The sequence below is a fragment of the Lemur catta genome, chromosome X (genome assembly GCF_020740605.2).
Source record: "Lemur catta isolate mLemCat1 chromosome X, mLemCat1.pri, whole genome shotgun sequence".
Lineage (NCBI taxonomy): Eukaryota > Metazoa > Chordata > Mammalia > Primates > Lemuridae > Lemur > Lemur catta.
In genome coordinates this window covers 9424111-9444224 of record NC_059155.1, presented here as the reverse complement: position 1 = coordinate 9444224, position 20114 = coordinate 9424111, and the positions used below count along the sequence as shown (strand labels likewise).

At 39.0% G+C, this 20114-nt stretch overlaps 1 protein-coding gene across 1 annotated transcript in view; it reads right to left on the bottom strand.

Moving 5' to 3' along the window:
- The window catches only part of IL1RAPL2 (interleukin 1 receptor accessory protein like 2), a 1016789-nt gene that overhangs the window by 784301 nt on the left and 212374 nt on the right, over nt 1-20114 (bottom strand). The window lies entirely within an intron of this gene.

Here is a 20114-nt window from a genome sequence, read left to right as displayed (position 1 = left end):
ATATAAAACAGTAACACAAGAGAGAAAATAAAGCAACTAGGCAACAAGCAAATTGATGACTAGAAGAGTATCTTATATATCAATATTAACATCGAATGTAATGGTCTAAACACCCCACTTATGAGATATAAATTGGCAGAAAGGATAAAAAAACACAACCCAAATATATGCTGTATCTAAGAAACCCATTTAACTCTGAAAGATTCTCATAGACTCAGGTAAAGGGGTGGAAAAAATATTCCACACAAATGAAACCTAAAGTCAGCAAGAGTAGCTATTCTCATATCAGATATTAATAAAACAGACCTTAAACCAACAATGGTAATGACAAAGAGATTGATTCAAAGAGATATAACAATCTTAAATATACATGAACCTAACATAGGAACTCTTAATTCATGAAACAAATTCTACTAGATCCAAACAAAGAAATAAATATCATAATAACAAAGGACTTCAAAACTCCACTGACAGAACTAGACAGATCACCGAGGCAGAAAAATCAACAAAGAAACATTGGACTTAAACAAGACTGTATAATAAATGGACATCACAGATATTTACAAAACATTCTGTCCCCAAACTGCATAATATAAGTTCTTCTCATCATCACATGGTTCACAGTCCAGGATAGATCATATGTTACATCACAAAAGTCATTTCAGGAAATTTTTTTAAAAACCCAAAATCATCCCAGGCATCTTCTGAGACCACAGTGGAATAAAACTAGAAATCAGATCCAAGAGGAACTCTCAAAACGACACAAACACAAGGAAATTAAACAACCTGCTCCTACCCAGAGCAATCAGGCAAAAGAAATAAAGGGAATCCAAAATGGGAAAGAGGTCAAATTCTGTCTGCTATTGATATGATCTTAAAACCAGAAAACCCTAAAGACTCCATCCAAAGACTCCAAGAATTGACAAATAAATACAGTAAAATATAAGCAATAGAACTAGTTTCCATCCATTGCCATGTGACACTGTAAAAAGTTATAAGAGAATCTGCACATATATTTTTCCTCATTTCGTCTGTATTATAGACCCATAAAATAGTCTCAGACCCATTTGCTAGAAGGGACAGAAGGTATATTAAATAAATTGACCACAGGTCACCTAAATATTAAATGGAACAGATTAAATATGAATTCTATCTGACTCTTCACAATAGCATTATGGATGTCATACATATCAACAACATAGACAAAACCCATGGCTGAATTCTTCTGGGGTTATCTGTAGGATAAATGCATTAAAAACCTATGTAATCCTCTTGAGGGCATAAGACTATAACATCCCTGAGTTATTTCCCAGTGAAAACAATCGCACCACATACAACTTTAGAAAAAACGCCGCTGCTCTCACCTAGTAAGACAGTGATGGGGTGACATGACAACAAAATATTAACAGATACTATTCCACATATCATAATGATATATTTTCTCAACACTAACCTCCTTTTTTCTCATACTCTTTGTTGAGGAAGGCAGACAGAGTTGTACCTACCTGCAGGTCTAAGGTGCGGTGTCCATGAATTAGCTGAAAAAAAAATGTTCCTGTGAATATGACCTACTCAGCCTTTGCCCATTCTGTGTACCCTCATTACCTTGTCCTTCCATACTCGAGTGCATCTATTCACTGCCAGGAGTTGGATTAACCATTGAACAGCCTGTAAATATAGAGGGTCTCCCCCATCATTCTGGTTATCAAGAGACAGGACTACTTTACATGATATTCTAACAAGAACATAGAGAGCTGGAAAAAGGAAGACTACAGTTTGAATCCCAGCTCCACTCTAAATCTATAGTCTTCATGACTATAGGCAGGTTATTTAGCCTCTCAGAGCTTCAGTTGTCACATCTACAAATCAAGAAAAATGATAATTGCCTCATAGGGTTATCCTAAAAATTGAACAGAATGCTATGTACAAAGTACGTGTCCATGTACTAAATACTCAGTAAGAAGTGGTTTCCTTTCTCATCTTTATTGTTAGATCACGTGATAGCAGGTAACTTTAATCATATAGACTTATATTCCAAGACCATGAGTTCACACACTCCTTATCCCAAAAAGCCATATATTAAAATCCCATGTTATGATGCCATTCTAATGAATTACACAGTGAACAGAAGCAGCAGTCATATCTTATAAATGGACAAAAGGTTGAATCATATTTCTAGGATAACAAAATTTTCAACAAAATATGCAAATATTCTTTATTATAATCACTGTCATATTTTTTGCTCAATTCTACATATAACGTTTCTTTGCAAAAAAATTACAAGTTGTCATATTAATGGTTTTCAGAAGAGACATAATGCAATGGGTGATCAGAATACACAAGAATTGAAGACAAATTAATTGGGAAACTTGGGACCTTGTTAAAATGAGTTTGTAGGGTAATTTCATTCTGATTTTTGATCAGGAAGCTTTTGTCACTGATACTTTATACTTATGGGTTGATATGGAAATAAAGTACTTATTTGTAAAAAGAAATAAGCTAATTAATGAAACAAAGAAATTTCTGTGAAAATGATTATCAGAGCATCCACAAACTTGAGATTAAATATTTAACAAACATGTGCCAGTTATCATGTTAGGCATTTTTACAAATGATATCTTATATAATCCTCACGAAAATGATTGAAGGGAATATTATCCTTATTTTACAAAGCAGGAAACTAAAATTCAGAGAAGTATTTGTCCATAGACATTTAGTGAGTTTCTGGTAGTGCTAGAACTGAAACCCAGAGATTCAAACATTAAGCATAGTATTCTTTGTATTCTACTACAGCTGCTATGAAAATCAGAAATGCTGTACTGAGTTAGACCAGCTCTCAATGCTGGGACTGAGGTCACACTGTAACATGGAAGCAAAGGTAAAAAGCTGGTGCTCTAGCATGAGAATCGGTCCAGGGCTCAACAGTCATGAAGGCAAACCTGATTCAGCATTTGACACAAGATAGTGAATTAAATAAGGCAGGCACACACAAGTGTGAAAGAACAAAGTACAAAGGACAGATCAAACAAAGATATGGGAACCCAAAAGGCCTAAACCCTAGAGAGTAAGGCAAATAGTCAGGAATGGAAATTCATGTAAACCAAAGGGCTAGGCTCAGTACTCAGTGATGCCAATAACAGGGCTCTATAGTTCTGATGTTTGTCCCCCAAATCTCATGTTGAAATTTGATCCCAATGATGGGGGTGGGTCCTAATAGGAGGTGCTTGGGTAATAGGAATGGATCCCTAATTAATAGAATGAATGTCCTTCCTTGGGGTGGGAGGTGTGAATGAATTCTCTATTAGTTCCCTTAAGAGCTGGTTGTTAAAAAGAGCCTGGCCTCCCTGCTCTCTGATTTTCTTTCTCTCTCACCATGTAATCTCTATACTTGCCAGTTCCCCTTTGCCTTCCACCATGAGTGGAAGCAGCCTGAGGCTTTCACCAGATACCTCATCTTCCAGCAAGCAGAATCATGAGCCAAATAAATGTCTTTTCTTTATAAATTACCCAGCCTCAGGTATTCCTTCATAGCCACAAAAAATAGACTAAGACACAAGGCATGCTCAAAACCAATGCAGCCAATTTCCTGGCCAGGTGACTTCTTATAAACTTTAACCAATATAAAAGACAATTGTGGAAAGAGCATACAAGATCTCTTTCTCTCTCTCTCGCTCTCGCTCTCGCTCTCTGATACTGATCTCAAATGAAAGACTGAAAATTTTAAACCAGATTCCATCTTTCATATCTAATAACAATCAAACTTTTCTTTAGAGAACACAATGAGGGTGAAAAACTGATCAAATATTTAGACTCCTATTCTTTCATAAACACTGCTTAGGGAAAGAATTAAAAATGCACACATATTTATGGGAAATCTTGAAGCATTTTTGAAAAATCACAAAGCTTATATTTCTACTTAGAGATGAATAAGCAAAACGAACTTCAGAATGCTAGGGGGGAAAAATCACCCCTCAACAAAAGGGACTTGTTTCTAAAGAAATAATAGCTAAAAGCCTTCAGCTCATTGTATTGACACAGCATGGACATCATACAAACAGTGTAATCACAAAGCATTTACTGCTTAATGTCATCATATGAAAGCATATTTTGCTGAGGTAAATATAATGAACAGGAATGCTTAATTCTCTCCTTTAAGTACATATGTTATAGGGAAAATATGTACTGGGACAGTGGTAGCTACCTATTCAGGGATGTGCTGATCAGTGAATCTCAATGGATCTAGATTTACCCATTTCTAAAGACCACTTCGTTGAAGTCTAGTTGTTAAAAGTATCTTTTCATCTATATCATAATCAAAGATATCTTCCATCCTCTCATGATATATTTGATTGGGCCATATAGGCCAACCTAGTCAAATACTCTTGCAACAGTCCCTGACTTACAATGGTTTGACTTAACAATTTTTCAGCTTTGCAATGGGTTTACTGGGACCTAACCCCATCATAAGTCAATGAGCTCCTCATGACTTACAATGGTGTTACCAGATCTCCTAAGTATTGTTTTCCCACCATTGTAAATTTGAAAAATCTGCTGTGTTACCAGCACTAAATGCATTTTTGACTTAATGGTACTTTTTACTTTATGCAGGTATAATCATAAATCAAGGAGCATCTGTGTATCTTAGAACCACATTTTTTTTAGCCTTTGTTTAGGATAGTTTTAAATACCACCTCCTCACCCCTAAGCCTTTTATTCCATTAAGGCCTTTGCCTCTGAACATGTTCAAACTGTCTTTTCCATGTGCAAGCCAGTATGGCTCTTTAGTTAATATAGTAACAACAACAATAAATCTAACAGCTATTATTTAACATTTACTAGATGCCAGGCATTATAACTCAGATAGTGCATATGCCATGCACTTCATCTCAAAGAAATAAAGGAAGTGTCTCCATTTCTTTCAAAAATTTCTGTCACTCTATTATACTCTGGATCCCATTCCCTATTTTCTCTTCTTTGATTTCTCGTTCACTAATGGATCATCTCTACTAGCACATAAACATGCACTACAACTTCGTATATTATAAAAAAGAGATCTTTCCTTGATGATCCATCTAGTTACCATCCCATTTCTATATGTATCTTCATAGCCAAACTTTGAAAAGGGGTCAAATTCAATATATATTTCTGTACTCATTTCATACAGGTGACTGACTACTCCCAGCTTGAAACACTTTTCTGTCTCAACTCTCATGAAAGTTAGGTTCCCTTCTAACTTTTTGCCATACCTCTTAGTCTCCTTTGGTGGTTGCTAATCCTCTATGCCCCACAGATTGATTCTGGGCCCTTTTCCCTTCTCTTTCTAAATTCTCTCTTTTGGTTATTTCATTGAGTCTCATAATCTTAAGAATCATTATATTGACTACTCTCCAATGTATGTCCCTGTTCCATAATTCTGTGATCCTCAGACTCAAGGAAAAATTGCCTAACTTAAAACCTTTATATTGACATTCCACAGGCATCTCATACTCAATATCTCAAAACCAAACCCTGTCATTCCCCAGACACATGCCCAAATCTAGCCCTCCCCCTGTCTTTTCCATCTATATAAACAGCACCAACACAGAACCAGTTGCTCAACCTTGAAATGTAGGAGTCATTTTTGATCCTTCCTTTTACCTCAATCTCTACATCTATCATCTTATTTATAGTATTAACATTATCAATAATAATAGTAAGAGACAGCCCTTCTTGAATGCTAAGTATGTGCTAGGCATTTTGCTAAGTGTATTAGTTATATTCATTTAATACTAACACAAAGTCTTTGAGGTAGGCACTATTATTATTCTCATTTTATAGATGAAAAAAATTGAAGCACATAAGGTAAACTAACTTGCCTGAAGCCATGAATCTATTAAATGGTAAAGCCTAGATTTGAATCCAAGCCATCCGACTCCAGAACCCATCTAGTTAGCTACTATACTAGGCTACCTTATTTCAGTTTAATTTATAGTATGTCTCTATACTTACATTTCTTGGATAGGCAGCTATCCAGTTGCTTAGGGAAATAGCCTTCAGTGAAAATCTCCCTGTAATACAGTTAACCTTCTAAGATACACAGTACTACAGATATGGAAAGTTAAGCTCAGAAAGGTAAACTAACTTATTTAAGGTCATGAAATTATTAAGTGTTGAAGTCAGAACCCAAACCAACTCTTCATGATTCCAACCACTGGGCAATACCATACTTTCTTGAATTCGCTACAATGACAGATTCAAACTGCCCTTCATACATTTTTCTACCACTATACCTCAACTATCAAATCACAACTAAACTCTTACTGTGCAAAGAAGACTTTGCCTTAGGATCATAAAGTCCTTAGCAGTTATTCTCATTTTTAAAGCCATGTTTCTTTGTAAGCCATTCTGAGAGACATGAGGCCATTCTGAGAAAGACAGACTGGATGGAGACCAAAGCAACTGATGAAAGCATTCTTTGTCTGAAGGGCTCGTTACATGTCTTCCTCCATGTACAGAGATGAGAGAATTAAACCACTATCAGTAGGGCAGAAACTCAGGAGTTCTGTCTTCAATAACATAAAGGAAATGCTGGTATACATCTAGTCACTTTATGGGGGGTTTGTCTAAACTACTTTTTAGGACAAAGTAGTTTAGTAGTTGCAAAGGATAAAGAGTACACATTATAGTCATGAATTAGAATTATACTATAGTCCACATGAAAATCAATTCCATGACTCTAGCCAAAGTAAAGTCAGGGAAAAGTCAGACAAGTCATATATTATCCTCAAAAAAAGCTATTTTTTCTAAGCAGGCTACATGTCAGAGCACTGAGGAATTAGAAATAGAAATACAATAGAAATTAAAGGGATTCCAGGGAATTGGTTAGACGGAACAATAAAATATTATCTTTAAACATAAATTTTAACTAGCTGGAATGAAACATTAAAGGAGTCTTCCTAGACAGAATTTTTGCCCCCAGAATGTATATATATTGGGCTTGACTCTACTTATTTTATTAAATGCTCAAAAACGTATAAGATTTCAGGAGATGGACAAAGGCAAAAGGCTAGGAACAAAATAAATAGGAAAGAGGGGAGAGATAAACATGTTCCAGAATGAAAAATGAGACTATGAAGCAGAGGAAGAAAGAGACATTACACAATTAGCTTAGGGACTAGAAGGCTAAGTGTAAGAACATTCATGAAATTGTTTCCATGGCCTTTACCTTATCCTACACCTTAAGTCACAAAATTCAGCACTACTACCTTTTACTCTAACATAAACACATTACATGTGTAAATGTATTCATATGCATTAGAAATCATAAAATTAGTTTTAAATAGCATGAATAGGTGGTTAATCCACTCATCTCTCATGTAATTTACAAATTATTTTACATCTTCAGAAGGACATTGGCTTTCATTCAGTGTTTCTTGGCCCATATCTCCTGTTTCATTTGCATACTTTTCACCACAGTTTTTCCACATATGGTTAGTTGGTTCTTAGAAGATGGAAGAGGACCACAAGCCAAGGAATGCAGGCAGGCTCTAAAAGCTGGATAAGGCAAAGGAATGAATTCTCCCCGTGGAGTCTCCAGAAAAGAAAGCAGACCTGCCCACACCTTAAATCTCAGTGATACCCATTTTGGATTGCTGGGTTCCAGAACTGTAAGATAATACATGTGTATTGTATTAAGTCATCAAGATTGTTTCAAGTGGGTACAACAGCAATATGACCCCTTTTCCCATTCCATTGATATCTTACCTCTTTCTCTACTACTGAACTCATGAACGATTGACTGAGAACGTGAGCAATTCAATCTTTCACGTTGCTTTTGCAAGCACATCTTGTCAAGACCAAAGGATGTCTTTCACTTCACACACTGCTCCCCCACCCCCACCATTTACTCACAACAATCCAAAGATCTGATGGAGTTAATCTGTGACTTCAAGTTACATCTGTCCCTTTCATCTCCCCATACTGTTGTCCTCCTCTATTATTGTCCTCTCCTCCTCATGGGCTGCTCCAGAGGGCATAAGAACCAAAAAGGGATACAGCTGATAAGGAAAACCCCCATTTATTACTTACAACAGCAGCCACCTGAGACTCCCACTCCTCACAGAAGACCCGTATTAGTATAATACTTAACACCTGGACCATTAATTTATTACCTGGCACATCAGCATAACACCAAACCTATTACCTGGTGTATCAGCTACCCTATTACCTGGTGTATTAACATAATATTAACTTATCACCTGACACATCAACTAACCTATTACCTGGCAGGCTTTAGTCACCTGAGACCCCACACCTTGGATCACCCCAACTTAATAAAAGTGGGAAAAATTGGGTAGATAGGGCTCAGAATTTGGTGGCAAGACTCCTCTGAGCCCACCGGCGAATAAACCTTGATTATCGGACTGTCCCTGTGCCGCTCAGTTTGTCCTCAGGACCACTCGCTGTAACACTTGCTGTAACATTTTGGTTCCCTGACCAGGAAAACTGACCACACCGGCCCCTTAAAGCCACTGGTTCGGGGACGGGCACAGCGACCGGCGGAACCTCAGCAATAAAAGCAAACCAGCGCCAATTGCCATTTTACAAAACATCTTCACTCCTCCGGCGCTCCTGCCGGCCTTGGGGTCCCAAACTCGCCCAGACACGCCGAAAAAAAACGATAACTCAAACCAGGTCTGGAGACATCGGACCAGGTAAGGTCCCGGGACCCGTCCAAGTCAGGCCTGTCAGAGGACGGAAGAACTTAATCACCTCCTAAAAGTGCAGGAAATTCCCAGGGTGGAAATGTGTAACCTCTGCCTGTCTAAGCGAGTGAGTAAAAAAGACTAACTGTTTGTGGTTCCAGGGCTACGACTATGGAACCTAAGTGCGTACTCACCTGCGGTGCAGTGACGGCGTCCAGCGGTATAACAGTGATTCACTCCCCTAAAAGGAGCGACCAGGCCCGGGCTTTATATAGACACACCTTAGCCTAGTCGCGCCTGAGTTCCCGCGAGAGTGCCCCTCCTAGGGCGAGATCTCCTAAACAAACTAAAAACCCAAATCACCTTCCACCTGGAAGGAACCACAAGCCTCACACTCGGTACTCCAGGGACGCTCATAATGGCAGTCATCCTGCATTCAAAAATCGGAGTGAAAACTATACAATGAGGCCAAAAAAAAAAACCCCCGCCTAACTTCTGGCTAAATTTCCCATTGGTATAGGCGGAGGACAACCCTCCTGGTCTTACACACCAACATATACCCCTGGTGATCAAAATAAAACCAGCGCCCAACCGACCAGGAGACGACAGTACCCCATCCCCAGGAGGCCCAGAAAAAAAAATTCAAAAACACATCAATAGACTTAAGTAGGAGGGGATTTTGGTGGAGTGCCAATCCCCATGGAACACTCCCCTCCTGCCAGTCAAAAAGCCCAAGGGAGGTGGATACCGGCCCATCCAGGACCTGCGACTGATTAATGAGGCCACAGTGACTCTCCACCCAGTGGTACCAAGCCCATACACCCTCCTAGGCCTCATTCCTCCTGAGGCTGCCTGGTTCTCCTGCCTAGACTTAAAAAATACTTTCTTCTACATGCAGCTCACTCCTAAGAGCCAGGCCCTGTTCGACTTTAAGTTAAAAGATCCTCAGCCTAAAAAAAAAAAACCCAACTCACCTGGAGGCGACTATCACAGGGATTTAAAAATTCACCAACTCTGTTCCCAGAGGCTCTAGCCACTGACCTCATCTCCTTTCTGTGAAAAAAAACCCGCTACACACTTCTACAGTATGTGAATGACCTCCTTCTAATAAGCCCAAGCAGAAAAAACTGTCAACGGGAACCCAGTGCCTCCTCCAACTGCTCACTGACAAAGGATACAAAGTCTCCTGAAAAAAGACACAAATCTACAGACAACAGGTAAAATACCTTGGCATCCACATCACTCAGGGGCGCCAGACACTAGGACATAAACATAAAGACACCATCTGTACAATTCCCAGGCCGACCCCATACTATAATACTAGTTACTCCTACTACTGTTAGAGTTACAAATATCACTCCATAAATCCACCACTCCCGGGTAAAAAAAGGCCAAACCAGACAACAAAACCGATCTCTAAACTACACATCAGGACCAGCAGAACCCACTAAAAATCCAACTTAACTCTCTACCAACAAAGACAACCACACCCAAGACTGCAAAGAAATAAATGGGACCACTGGCCCTGGCCCTCATTGGGGTTGTAGTGACTTTACTAAAAATTAAACTCTTCTCAATAACTCCAAAAAATTAGACTATACTACAGAAGATGTCTCTAACTGTAATATTTTGACTCATTATAAAATGTCTACTCCTACTTCAGTCCCTACCCTCCTGGTTGGGACACTCACCCTAACAACTATGACAAAAAAACCCTGCCCTAAGACTTGTTATACTTGTAAAACTTAAATTCCCTCCACTAACGGGATTACTGAAAACTTCTAGACCATGGAAGGTTTCACAGTCAACAACTACATGCCAAAAACATGTTATAATAAAACTCAGGTATACCACAGTAAAAAATATATATATATTAGACTAACACCATTACAGGTAATATTCAAACCTGTATAACCCCAAGGGACAAACCAACTTGTTAAACTTACTACACCCACTGGGAAATGTCTAATGGGAAAGGAGTCTAAGACCAGACTAAAATCCAACAGGTCAAAGACACAAGGGCTCAACTAATCAAAATAGCCTCAATAATAAAGTCAACTTATAAAAGGCCAGATCTTACTGACATACAAAAGATCATTGAACCCCTAAGAACCTCTCCCCTAATAACCCGGTTCCTCAATATGACCCTCCAGGCCTTACCCAACCATACTTCATGTTGGGTCTATTTACCCCGCCAAAAACAAGTCTATATTAGGGTCCCTGTGCCTCCAGGCTAAAACTCCAATATCTTAAACCCAGGCCCAAACAAAACATCCCTGGTGGGCCCAGTAACATACAATGTCCGCTTAACCATAACTTCCCACATACATATCACTTACATTACTAACACAGGAAAAAATATTAAAATTCATACTGGATAAACTCTACACAAATTACCAAACATTACCCAGGAATACCACTGCCACCTACTCCTACTCCCGGGATGACATATTCTTTCTTTGTAAAGACATTACCTACCTCTACCTCCCAAAAAACTGGACAGGGACCTACACCCAGGTCTTCCTCACCCCAGATGATTCTATCTTTAAAACCCAACAACTGGAAGCTGCACTAAGCCCCCACCCAAACACCCGGAAAAGGCGGGCCTTACTAACATGGGTCTTCATAGTGGGAGGAATTACTGCTGGGATAAGAGCAGGAGTAGGAGACATAAAAACATCCCTAAACATCTACCACAGGTTATCCCAAAAACTAAATAAAAACATAAAAGAAATAACAAATTCCCTACTGTCCCTCCAGAGTCAACTAAACTCACTAACAACAATAACCTTACAGAACAGATGGGCCTTAGACCTACTCACTACTAAAAAGGGGGGGGGGGGAACCTGTATATTCCTAGGGGAAAAATGCTACTACTATATAAAACAGACAGGAGCAAAAACCACAAAAGTCAGGAACTAAAAAATAAATAAATAAAAAACAAAAAATTAAAACAAACCTGGGGTTTCAACTTGGGACAATGAACTTCATGACTATTACCTCTGGCTGGAAAACAACAGCTCACATAATGGCCTTACAAGACTATCACCCACTGGAAAAGGATGCCCTATAATAAACATATAAGGACATCAAAGGCAGGAATGATAAGGAAAACCCCCATCTATTACTGAGCACAACAGCTACCTGAGACCCCCCACCCCTCATGGAAGACCCGCATCAGCATAATACTAACCTAACACCTGGCCCATCAACTAGTCTGTTACCTGGGCCATCAGCATAACACTAAACCTATTACCTGGTGGATCAACATAATACTAACCTATTACCTGGCAGGCATTAGTCACCTGAGACCCCACCCCTTGGATCACCCCAACTTAAAAGAAGTGCGAAAAATTGGGTAGAGGGGGCTCAGAATTTGGTGGCGAGACCCGTCTGAGTCTACTGGCGAATAAACCTTGATTCTCTGACTCTCTGTGTGCCGCTCGGTTTGTCCTCAGGACCACTCACTGTAAAACTTGCTGTAACATAGCCACTCATTAAGAACATTTGTTGGCTCTCACTTTCCTGCAAAGGCATCCTTATATAATGTAGACTGGCAAACAAAGGAATAGAATTTGACACAGAGAAGTGGATGCTTCATCTAAATCAATGCATCCATATTGGTTTACAAGTAGAATGATAACTGAGGGAAGCTAATAATAGAATTATCATCAGAAATTCTATTTCTCTCTAATAATCAAAGAAAGGCTGGTAGGAATATAAAGGTTTTCCTCTACATTAGGTCTCTTTTTATAATAAGGTGGCAGTCATCATTAAATCAATCAAGTATCCATTGAGTGGCTAAATAAATTATAATCCTACCATTTTGCTCAACTCTAAGGGTGATAGAACATAAGTAATGTCATAGTCCCTTCCCTGAAGGAGTTTGCAATCCTGTTAGGGAAGCAAAATCAACATACATGATAGATTTAGAAATTAACCCAATATAATAAATGACCAAGAGATAACTCATATGGTTCTTATTCATAGTAGGAATATACTATACACTTGAGAGAAATGTGAGACCAATAAAGTAGGTAGAGAAGGCTTCTCAAACAGAAGATGAGAAAACTTGTAAAAGCCAGTTTGTTGTTGCCATTGACTTAATTCCTTCAGTATAAATGCCATTTGTGAAGGAGGGTGAAGATGAAGATGTCTGCAAAGGTTCATTCCTAGGTCTGGGCTAGCCTATCTGAGTGTAGCTCTACTCTCCCTACTACTGAGAGCAGAGTCCTTACCCCTGCTACTCATGCTCAGAGAAATAGCTAGGATAACTGAATAAAAGATATGGAAAAAAGTATAAAGAGGAGGTAGGGGGGAAAAACAGGGTATAAATAAAGGAAGGCTAGAAAGAGAGAGGAAAAGGAAGTGGCATCAACTGACTTTCAAAATGACAATTATGGACTCCTTGTCAAAGCTTACAGCTGAGGAGAAGACAGCTGTGAGAACTAAGCCTAATACCTCCCCAAATGCTGCTTCACTGGCATGAAGACACCAGCTGCAGTTTCCTTTCTCTCTACTCTTCTTGCCCACCAGGAGTTTAAGGACACTCTTGGAAAACATTTTCCAGATTGTTGGCAACAAGAGGTCACTGACATTGGGTCCTATTCTTCAAGTCAGCAATGTTATATTTAATATAATAATAATAAAAAGAAACTGAATCTGACTCCATCATAAGGACAGGCATGCAAAGTGATCATACTGTAGGTATCGGCTGTAATTTACATAGATTTGGGAGGTATACAACTCAGTGGCATGAAGCACTTGGCATGTAATAGATATTCCATACATGCTTGTTGGATGTTCAAACAAGTGACTGTGAAGTACAACACAAACCTGAGAATATGGACATTTTCTAGTGTAATATCTCTAACAATACTCATGAACTTGTTTTCAACAAAGGTTAAACCAAAACACTAAGTCCCACAAACAGTATCCTTGCATTTCTGATCACTGTCTACCTCATCAGCCTCATTTGATACCACTCTCCCACTTGTTCAAAATGTTCCACTCATCTTCTCTCAAATTCTTAAGCATCTCTTGCTCCTTCCTATCCCAGAGCAACTATTTGCATATTCAATCCCTTCTCCCACCTCACCACTACTGACTAGCTCCTTCTTATCCTGGAGGTCCCTGTATAAATAATGTTTCCTTAGAAAGGATTTTCCAATCTCTCATATGAGGCCAGCTATAAAAGTATGAATCGGTATGTCATTTATAACATTCATGTAATTAAGGAAAACACTTGATATCATGAGAGGTAACCTAGTTCTCTAATATTAATAGCATGTCCCTAGGAGTCACTGCCATAGTTGGGAGAATAAGCTGAACAGAGCATGGGCCTTGCCATTGTGCTAATTCTTAATTTTTCAACCTGGTGTAGCTAGTGACAAAAGAAGAAAGAACAATGATAAGTGAAACAGATCAAGAATCAGCCCTTGCCCTGGTCTGCACATTCCCTCCCAAGGCAAAACACATCCCACCTCCACACTACCTCTCTCCTCCATATTCTGGACCCATTCACACTCAGAAAAATGAACCTGCTGAAGGAATGGAAAAATAAATCAAAGTCCACACGACTTTGTGGACTTAGTGATTATAATTTTGTTTCTACCCTTCAATCCCTTCCATAGGCAAATGATCCTATAGGTCACCTCCTATCAGCTTTACTCTCCAAGTCCCCTCCCTATCTGTATGCCTCCACAAAATAGTCTTTACTGGATACAGTGAGATAAATGCTGCTACTTTTGTTAAAGCAGTAAAACAAAACAAAACAAAAACCCAGCACCATCTTGTCTTCATTCTTCACTAAAGACCCCTTTAGAGAGTCCCTGGCAACACTCTCATTGTGGCCATAGTAGGAATACTGTGTGGTCTCCATGAACATAGTGATGCACAACAGGCTCTCTTTCTGGTGCATGACAGGGAGGGTCTATAGGTTACTTGTGATTTTTTGGTCCAAATCCAAGCATGATAATGAGATGCTAATAAATCCCTATTTTATGTCATTGACAACAATATAGATGCTGTCAGATTGTAAATGCTAACAGCATAAGGACTTAGTATGGAGCCCAACAAGAGGGTCTGCAAGAGTCTAGGATCCGCAGGCTGAAAACTACTGAATTAAACATATTTTGTCATTCTGGATTCCTTCTTCATAGAGTGCTGTTTGATGAGCTGTATGTTTGCCTCTTGAAATGAAATTCAAAGCCCTTGGGAGCATTTCAAGTTGTTCAGTGGGCCATTTGCATTGCCCTTCCTGCCATCATAGTAAAATCTGCATTTTTCTTCCCCAAACTCATTAACCTATGGGAGATAAGAGACATTTCTTATTAGTACAATTGCAGAACTGACAGAAAAGGGGGCCAGAATGGCACCAAGATTATATCTGAACACAGGGCTCAGGTTTCTGCCTCAAACAGCATTCAGTCTCTCTGTTATCAGATCCTTCACTGCCTGTCTGCTCCTCATTCAAGATTGTAACCAGAGAGCAAACCTTCTATGAACTTCTACACAAGGTCATCATTCTTCCCTTACCCAACCTGCAACGTGGGGTCCAGACGCTGCTCTCTTCTGAGTCACTGTTGATGATACACTAAGACCCTATTTTCTTTGTTAGCAGACTTAGATGAAAGGCTACTATCCCTTATTTCATTGTATCTATCTTTCTTTCTTTTTTTCTTATTGTTGAGACAGAGAGTCTCATTCTGTCATCCTGGCTACAGTGCAGTGGCAACATCGTAGCTCACAGCAACCTCCAATTCCTGGGCTCAAACAATCCTCGTTAAGTCAGCCTCCCACAGTGCTAAGTCATGCCTGGCCAACTATCCCTTATTTCTAAAACTAACGGCTTCAGGTGTGTTCAATATCCATGCCTCCCAGACTTTGCTCCCTCAATCACATGATTACTCCTTACACTGCCTTGCAAACATCTGCTACCAACACCACCCCCCCTCCCTGGGGAAAAAAGACTAGGGGAAAAAAATCTTTGGCCTGATTCTGCTGTCATTTTAGAAACCAATTACTTTGTACCTTCCATTCAATGCCAAACTTGTGAAAAAATTTATGTCAACACCTCCATTTTCTCAGCAACCCTTTACCCCTAATCTCTTATCCCTCTCCCTTCCGTACTCACCAAACCAATGCGACTATTCTCTCAAAAGTGACATGTGACCTGCTTTCTCCCACTATCTTTAGTCTTGAACTCTGTAGTTTTACCTGATGTTATTTATCCCTTCTTCCTGATTCTTCTCTTGTTTTTTGTTTGTTTTGGTAACCTATACAATTCTGCTTCTTTCCTTACTTTTCTAAGTAGTTATTTATTTGTCTCTCTACTAATTCTTTTTCTTACCCTTACTGATGGGTATTGCCTACATTTCTTTCTTAGGTCCTCTGATCTTCCTGGCTCTAGCATGTTCTCCCTAAAATTTTTCTTTCCAGAAAAATATGATATGAAGCTAGGGTGGCAAATTAAAATGCTTACAAGGGCCAGGAAGATAATGTAAATAAGTGAATAAAAAGGAGGGTGGGTAAAAGATAGAACTAGGGAGTAGTGTACACTGAGTGTAAACTATAGACTCAGCACATGTTTATAAGGGGCAAGCTGCTACTTAGCCGTGTTTGTATAAATAGGCTAAATGTGGCCAAACCTTGCCATTTTTCAAAAAAAAAACGTGAAGTCTGGATTTTTCTGTTAACCTCTAAGTTTTTAAATGTTAACCACTGATTCACTTTTTCCAAATAGTGTAGTCTGTATCAGTTAGAACAGGCTAGGTTATGCCTCATTGACACGTGACCCTGTTAGCTTACAAAAAAAGTTGGTTCCTTACCCACATTACAGTCTCATCATAGGTCAGCTGTGCCTCTGTTTCACATCGTGTTCAGTCTAGGACTCAGGCTGATAAAGCTACTTCTACCTAGAACATTGATGACCTCATAGCAGAAGGAAAAGAAATCTAGTGAATCATACACTCAACTTGTGTGATTAAATCATGCCTTAAAGCTCCTCTCAAAAATAGTGCTTATTATTTCACCTCACATTTCATTGGCCAAACATAACTATCAATGGTCCATTACCAGTTTGTAACCTATAATGTTCAGGTAAAAGCTAGAAACTAAGATTCAGGAGATCTGATTTGTAATCAACAGTCAGGAACTACGTGCGGGCTTTGGGGAATTTACATCATCTATTGGTCTCATCTGTAAAATGAGGTGCTCTAAGGTCCCTTTTACAGACCTAATTCCTAAGTGTGTGAACTGCTCTGTGAGGATAAAAGACTCTTGACGCTGAAGCTCCAGAACTGCTCTCCCAGTCCTGCATTTTCTAAAGAGCACATTTCTACTTAGATACCTAACTACTAACATGGAGTAACCAATCCAAACTATAATACTATTCCCTCCAACACTGATTTTGTTTGCAAATGGTTCCACTATCAAACCAATCCAGCCAATATCTTTGGAGTAACCTTTACCTTTTTTCTCTAACATGTCATCTCTAGTCAGTCATTAATCTCTAGCAATATTGTTTTCCTGCTATTTCTTTCATCCATCCCCTATCTTTCTGGCCTGATAACTGTCAGGATTATTCACACTCGTTGTCTACTCCCACTTGAATGGCTGACCTGGCTTGCTAAAATTGGCTCTTGCCACTCCTACTCTTGAAGCTTTCCTGTTACCATGTCACTACCTATGACCTCCATACCCCTAGCCCCAGGACCCATGCTCAGAAGTCTTCAATAACTCCTCATTGCCTTCAGGAGAAAAACTAAACTCCTTTGCCTCCCATTCAGATGGCCCTCAGCAACTGACTGTATATAGCTAAGCCTCTTAATTTCCCTGCTCATCAGTGTTGTCACTTGTGAAATGGGCATAGTAATAATCTAGAGGTTTATGAGCATCAGATGAAAAAATAGTGATAAAAAATCTAAAGGAGGCAAGATAAACTACCGTTTAAGCAACCCAGAGCATCTACCACTGCAAATGCCAACAAATTAATGGAGTTTTATATGATTAAAACAAAGTTTCAGGAATGATTTTTCCTAATGAGGTAGCATTTAATGATTTGTAAGTAGAGTTTGAAGTTAGAATAAATAATTTGTCTCACAGGTCCCTTCCAACTCTGAGATTTTACTGTTACCTCATAACTACTGCCTACATTGGAATATGAGGGTAAAAGTAATTAACTTTTGGAACTAAAGTCAATGCCTAGGAGTTAATACCATGTGTTCTGGTGTCAGACAACATTGGTCAAAATCTTGACTTTTCCACTTATTAGCTGTATGACCTTACACAACCAAATTAACATATAAGCATCATTGTAATTTTAAAATGTATTGTTCATAAAGAGAAAGAAAATTGAAGAAACCCAAAAGTCCATTTATATTATACAGTTGCTAAAAAAGACAGAGTTCTATGCATTAACATAGAAAAATCTCCAAGGCATACTGCTATGTGAGAGGTAAAGCAGATACTATAATGTTATAGTAGGATCCTACTGTTGTACATCTATTTTCATATGGGTGGGCAAAAATCCAGAAGAATTAACAACAAAGACTTAATGGTGATTATCTATGGGTTTGAGATTAGCCGAGTGGGCTTGAGGATGAAGGAACAGGAATTTTCACTTATAAATTTCTGTGCAACTTAAATTTTTTTACAAGTTTGCATTACCTTATATCAAACATTTCCAAAGGGAAAAAATTCTCCCATCTAAGAGACGTTTTGTTTTCATTTGAAGGCAAGGTCTTATTCCTTCAAAATAAAGACAAATTCTATACTAAAGCATCACCAAAGCACTGCAGGAACAGAACTCAAACAGGCCTGAAGCCCTGTCCCCATAAATGATGTTTCGGGGAAAGTAACCTTCCCCTCACCTAGTATTCCCATAAATACTTAGGAATGTGAAAGAGTTGTGATCTTTACTGGCCCCTGGTGAGTAGGTAGATTTGTAGCCAGAGTCTGCAAAACAGTTGGGAGGGACCAGGAAAAGATTAAAAAATACGTATAATAAAAAAAATTAAAAAACAAGGAATGGCAAAACACCTTCTAGAGCCTGGCAAAAATCTTTACTTGAAGCAGGTGGTGTCACTCAGGGCTGCATATCCCCAGGGGGAACTGCAGAAACCTGAGAGCCACTCTTTGACCTGGAAACCAGGTGCCCTATCTACTGCTATTCATCACCATCCCTTCTAGCTTCAAATCCTTTGCTGGGGGGAACAGAATCATTACCTAAACCTTTGTACGAGGACACCTTTCTATTAATCTCATCACTATCCTGTTTTGACAAATACTCAGAAATACAAGCAATCAACATTTACAGAGAACTAACCTGGACCAGGCATTATACTAACCCTTTACATGTCAATAACTGTATGAAAAGGGTAATATCATAGTTTAACTTTACAATTAAAGAAATAAGAGTCAAAGAGGTCACCTCTGCTAAATAATAGAGTGAACTGCTGTGTAATATGAAGCATCCTCCAAAGGGATTCAATCACAAGCAGGTAAGGTTTTAGGGTAGAGAGATTGGGATCATGGGACTCACTCTCCAGGACAAATAGGACACTGCACGGGAGGGTGGGGTGGGAAGCTATGGAGTCTGAAGCGATAAGGAGTATCTGGCATGAGGGTGGCAAAATTTTGTGGTAGTGATGAAAGTGAGAAAAAAATCATAGTCGAATAATAATAGGTAATATTTACCGTGTGCTCACTATCTACTAACATTATATACATTGTCTCATTAAATTCTCTCAACATATTCCACTGAGGAAATGGCTCAGAAAGCTAATGTAAATCATCCATATTGTGTTAGAGCAAGGATTCAAACTCTGAATTTGCCTGATTCCAGACCTCTTAAACTTTGTGGATATTTTGCCTCTCATAATTATCATGGCCCCCTAATATCAACCATCTTAGCAGTATTCAGACCGGATCACCTTTCATTGCACAGGGCAGGTTTTACTATTAGTTGATAAGAGAATAAATGTTGAACCATACCACTTTCTTTCCCTCAGAGCCTGCCCTCTTTTCCAGCTAAAGGAGCTCAGGAAATTTCACCCCAAAATATAAAGAGTATTTTGAATTAAGGGCCCTTAGAGATCAACACCCACTTGGAAGGGGCTTTCCTTCTATCTACATAAGCAGATGAACCCACCAAAAGAACAATTGACTTCCCTTCCCTTCCCTGTTATCCCCCTATATTGCAGAAAAGAAAATGAACAATGCAACTAGACCTGGCCCAAATCATTTTATTATTACTATTATTATTAACTTAATAGGGTCTCGTTTTGTTGCCTGGGCATGAGAGCAGTGGCATGATCATAGCTCACTGCAACCTCAAACTCCTAGGATCAAGTGACCTACTGACTCGGCCTCCCAAAGTGCTAGGATGTCGCCCATCATTTTAAATATAATAACTTTCTCTCAAGGCTA